The sequence below is a fragment of the Terrapene carolina genome, unplaced genomic scaffold (genome assembly GCF_002925995.2).
Source record: "Terrapene carolina triunguis isolate 2854851 unplaced genomic scaffold, T_m_triunguis-2.0 Scaffold227, whole genome shotgun sequence".
Taxonomy (NCBI): domain Eukaryota; kingdom Metazoa; phylum Chordata; order Testudines; family Emydidae; genus Terrapene; species Terrapene triunguis.
The window spans coordinates 5,482,898-5,488,260 of NW_020664578.1; the positions used below are offsets into that span (position 1 = coordinate 5,482,898).

Below are 5,363 nucleotides of genomic sequence, written 5' to 3' on the forward strand. Positions count from 1 at the left end.
GGGGGGTGGAGTTCAGGCTCTGGGGTGGGGCTGGGGATGAGGAGTTTGGGGTGTAGGAGGGATCTCCGGGCTGGGACCAAGGGGTTTGGAGGGCGGGACGGGGATCAAGGCTGGGGCAGGAGGTTGGGGCTCAGGGGTGCAGGCTCCAGGCAGCACTTACCTCAAACAGCTCCTGGAAGCAGCGGCCACGTCCCCACTCCGGCTCCTACGCGGAGCCGCAATCAGGCGGCTCTGCGCAGTGCCCCGTCCACAGGCGCCGCCCCTGCAGCTCCCATTGGCCGCAGTTCCCGGCCAATGGGAGCTGCGGGGGCAGCGTGCAGAGCAGAGCCCCCTGGCTGCCTACTACACGTAGGAGCCGGAACAGGGCCATGCCGCTGCTTCTGGAAGCAGCGTGGAGTGGCCCCGACCCTGCTCCCTGGCTGGAGCAGGGCAAGCACCCCTCCCTGACCCTGCTCCCCAGCGGGAGCTCGAGGACCAGCTTAAAACGGCTGGCAGGCTGTTGTTTGCCCACCCCTGCAATAATGCTATATACAAAGATAACACCACTTCCCTACTTCTACTTGATATTCCCCAGTTTATACAGCAAAGAATCAGATTTACCCACTTAGCTACAGTACTGCACTCTGAGCTCAGGTTCAGGGGTTATCTACCCCAACCCCCAAGTCCTTTTCAGTGTCACTGCATTCCAGGAGACAGTTCACCCCCATCTTCTCAAAGTGGCCAACCCTTCTTTGTTTCTAGATGCAGGACCTTGCCTTTGGCCACATTAAGACACGTTCAAATGAGCCCCCGCCCCAAGTGATCCAGATCTTTCCATAGAACTGATCTGTTCCTCTCAATCTTTACCACGCCCTCAGTTTTTGTGCCATCTGAAAATGTTACCAAGGAGAGTTTGCATCATCATCGTACAGAGAAACTGAGGCACAACGAAGGAAGGAATTTGCCCAAAGTCACACAGCAAGTCAGCGGCAGGGCTGGGCCTGGAACCCATCCTCTCTGCTCTAAGCACTAGACCACACCACTTCCCAAAGCAAGGGATAGAACCCCGGATTTTAGAGTCCCAGCCTCGGATCTAACCCCTAATCATTACCACTCATATTAGGCAGCTTTCTAAGCAGATGCACTGTAAAGCCTAGGGGTTTAGTGCGGGTGCAAGTGGCTTTATGCTTAGCTAGGAACCAGGACTGCTGGCTGGAGGATCCCACCCACTACCCTCCCTCCCTTAAAAAATACCAAGAGAGGAGTCGTCCTCGGGTCTATCAACAGAAGCCATCTTTGTGCACTGATGCTCCGGAATTGCTGGGAGTATTAAGTCCCCACTCCGTGCACAGAGAACACAGACCGCACCAGAGAATTGGTGCCAGGGACAGCCAGAAAGGCACACAAGGCTCAGACAAAAAGAGAGACTGAACGGCGAGACTATTTAAAGGGCCTAAAAGCAGCTTTTCCTGTTCCCCTTCCTGACCAGGGCAGGGTCCTGCCGACCAGGAGCATTTAAAAAAAAAACAACCACCAACCCTCAGAAAACACGACATCTTCATGAAATTGTTAAACGCCATTTGGAACGTTTCCCTCCCACCCCCAGGCCTCCAGCCCTGCCTGTCCCTGCGTCCAAGGCCAACTGGAATGGCTGAGCTCCGGAGGATCACATGACAAATGGATTAGCTTCCGAAGCACAGAGGAAACCTTTAGAACAGCTCTCCCTGGCCCTCGGCTCCCCGGCCTCAAGCGCCCGCGGGGGAGAGGAGGTACGCAGTCCCAAAGAAAATGACAGATTTACCTGGCGAGGAGACCCAGATTAAGAGCTGGGCAAACCACTCCCTTCTCAACCATTCCTAGTGCTGTTTTGAGCTATTTTAAAACCATTCCCCTGCTTTAAAAAAAACAAAACAAAAAAAAACCTCCAGCCTTTGTGGGCCCTTCAAGAGCAACTGTTTTTAATGAGCAAAACTAGCGCCAGGTGTTCTATAATCTCTCTCCCCAGCTGAGACCTCAGGCCAACGTTGGAGCAGACAGTCTGCAGAAGGCCTTGAACTGGGAGGGAGGGGAAGGGAGAAATCTCGGAGCAGCACAGACCCGGAGCACCTGGCCTCGCTATTCCATATTTCACTCCTCACCCCACACACACGCAAACAAAATCCTGCACTGTTAGCAACTGGTAAAAAAAAAAAAAAAAAAAAAAAAAATCAATGGCCGTGCTTTTTGTGTGTGTTATTTATGCAACAGCTAGTGCTCATCTGTTCTAATTCCCCTCTCTGGGGGTAGATCCCACCCCCCCAAAGCTGTGCTCACATGGAAGATCAATGCTAATTGTTGACATGATTCCCAGCTGGTGCGGACAAGGGAGTGGGGGTGGGGGTGGAACCCTAGTATATGCAACAGGATCTACCAGCTTAGCCTTGTGTTTGGGCCAAATCTGCCACCACAGCAGAGAGCTCCTTGCTTTGCCCAACACACAATTGCAAACGGTCGGAAACACTGCGGCGCTGAACGCTTTACAGAGCAGGTACCTGGATTTTGCGGTGAAGGCAGATCATTCAGATCAAAGGGAAGCGCTAGGTTTATTTTAAGACCGAAGAAGTTTTAACAAGTTTTCACAAAAGCTGGCATGAAGAGAAGTGGCTTTGGATTGAAACCTTCCCTCACGGTGTTTGCAAGAGTTGGGAATCTTCTGACTGCTCTAACCATTCAACCTCTCTGCTCTCCAGAAACAGCAAGAGAATAGGAGTGAGATGCAAAAGGCCGTTTTAGTGGGGTTTTACCCCCAAAAAAGGGAATCTATAGGATGCAGTAAGATCGGAGATTTTGAACACTGCAGCCTTGAGTTAGCAGGAGACACAGAATATGAAACTGACAAAGAAAAATCAAGTGAAACTGAACAGTATAATTTTACTGCCCAAGTGGAGTGTAGTCCAAGAATTAAACAAGATCTAAACAAGAGAAGATTTTTTAAAAGATATTAACCTGACAGCACCCCAAAAATAAGAAAGAATCAGTTGTTCAATAAAGACAGGTGGCGGCTGTGAATTTATTAGAGAACTAGTTTTATCCCACGTCTGAGTGTGTGTATATTTTGGGGGCTTTCCTCCTTTCTAGAGGAACCTGCATTTCTAAACAGCATTTTCCTCTACAACTAAGACTGCATGTACACAGCATCGTTAAGATCTCAAGCACTTGACAAGGTTGGGTATTATCTCCCATTTTACGGATGGGGAAACTGAGGCAAAGGGAAGGAACGTGATCAAACAGTGAGTCAATGGCTGTGTACAGAGTAAGATTTAAAAGGCGTGCAGTTATCTAAACCCCATCTAAGCTCAATTTTTTAGAACAAGGCAGTGTATACTTTAAACTGCTCAAGTCAAAAGCCTCAGTTAACGTGATCAGTTTAGTGTAGGGTGACCAGACAGCAAGTGTGAAAAATCGGGACAGGGGGATGGGGGGGTAATAGGAGCCTATATAAGAAAAAGACCCAAAAATCAGGACTGTCCCTATAAAATCAGGACATCTAGTCACCCTAGTTTAGTGTATGTTAAAGCGTACGCTGTCTTGTCCACACTGGACTTTTACACCATGGTAGCTAACCTGTGCTACTACCACACCTGTAAAACCTAACATAGAAAGAGCCGGGAGCAGAACACAGATGTTCTGATACCTCAGCCTAGTATACTTTCAAAAGTTTTACCAGCATAGCTGTCAGTTCGGGTGGGGGATGGGGATTTTATTTTATTTTTTTAAAAACTGACACAGCTTTTCTGGGAAAAGCCCTAGTATAGACAATGTTATATCACTATAAAAGTGCTTATAGCAATATAGCTTATGCTGATATAAGCACATTTATACCAATATAACTGTGTCCACAGTAGAGGCTATTGCCGGTATAGCTCAGTGTAGACGAAGCCCTCGTCTCCAGCTCTGACCACTAGACCATGTTGCTTCTGTTTCATTACTCAATGACTCTCACTTCATTGGCAGGCTCTGCAAATCTCATACCTGTTCCTGAGCCATATTTTCCTCTCCCTGCCAACTAAAGCATTCCAAGCTTTCTGCATTATGCCACACCTAGGTTGACTTCTCTGGGAACATAGCATCAACTTATGAGCCTCCTTCTCCCTGCCGGACAATTTCTAAAGATCTCAAACTTCAAAGTTCTTCCCTCCGCACTTTGCTCCTTTTGGGCACTATAATTATTTTCGCAAAGATAGAAAGCGGAAAGGGATTCAGCCGAGCTTTGGAGGAGAGACACCATTTATAAACAACCTTGTGCATCTAGAGTGTCTTTAGTTTGGGGATTTACAAACATTAAGCCTCACAAGCCACATAGGAGCAGAGGAATATTACACCCTATTTAAGGATGGGGAAACTGAGGCACAAAGTGGGAACTGACTTGCCCAAGATCACAAGTCAGGGACAGAGCTGGGTACAGAACCCAAATCCCAGTTCCCCTGCTTTGACCCACAGAGAACAGTCTTAACTGAAATTTATCAGGGCACTTTCAATGCCATGCATGGAGCCCCGGTGAACCATTCTCACTTGCTGTTCAGCTAAGGGGGACCTGCGTCTTTGTTCTGCAGAGTACCACGCACACTTTGGGTGGCATATAAGAAATGCCACATCTACACAATGCTCCAAATTCACTCACAGCTTCCCCCAGTGATACACCCCCGTTTGTTTGGCAACCTATTCCAAAACCACAGCACCTATTTCAAAAATCCCCGTACACCGCATTTCTCGCTTTCGGCCTGCCTGATCCCATCAGAGCTTGCTTATCTAGCAAATCTTCAGCGGTGTGATTTGCCAACTCAGTCACCCTTCAGTTTCCAGAGCCAGGCACCCGGTGCGGTACTAACCTGCTAGAAGGGAGCTCCGTGGAGGAGTGCAGCAGGCCGGGAGGACCGGGCTCGGGTTTCAAATGGAGGAAAGGGGAGGGGATGATAGAAAGCCACACTGGTTAAACAAGCAGCAGCAACACGTTCTGCGCCCAGCGTGACATCATGAGGTCAGGACTTAGCAGGGACAGCTGCAGTGGGAGGGGAGGTTTGGCAAAATAAGCCCCAAACTGCTCAGCGGCGGCGGCTGGCCTTCTGGGAGGATGGCCCTGGCTAGGAGGCGCGGTTTAAGGCAGCAGCTACCCATCCGATCCTAGGCACCTCCGCTGCCATCCTCTCTGCCTTGCCCCCAGCAACATCGACTAATTTGTGGGAGGAGCTCCACCTCCCTTGCCATCTGCCAGGGCTGGGATCCAGAGCTCACCGTGACCAGCCTGGCAGGTTCAACACCACACTGGGGGGAGATACTGGGGGGAGGAGGGGAGACAGGTATTCCAGGTCTCTTGGCTTCAGATTCTGTTCATCAAACCAGGGGGC

The 5,363-nt window shown here is 49.7% G+C and overlaps 1 protein-coding gene across 1 annotated transcript in view; it reads right to left on the reverse strand.

The window, feature by feature from the left end:
- ZNF687 (zinc finger protein 687) overlaps nucleotides 1-4,920 on the reverse strand; it is a 33,589-nt gene extending 28,669 nt beyond the window's left edge. The window contains exon 1 of the mRNA XM_024205882.2: nucleotides 4,848-4,920. The gene's annotated coding sequence lies outside the window, so the exon portion shown is untranslated. The remainder of the gene's footprint in view (nucleotides 1-4,847) is intronic.
- Nucleotides 4,921-5,363: the final 443 nt, after the last annotated feature.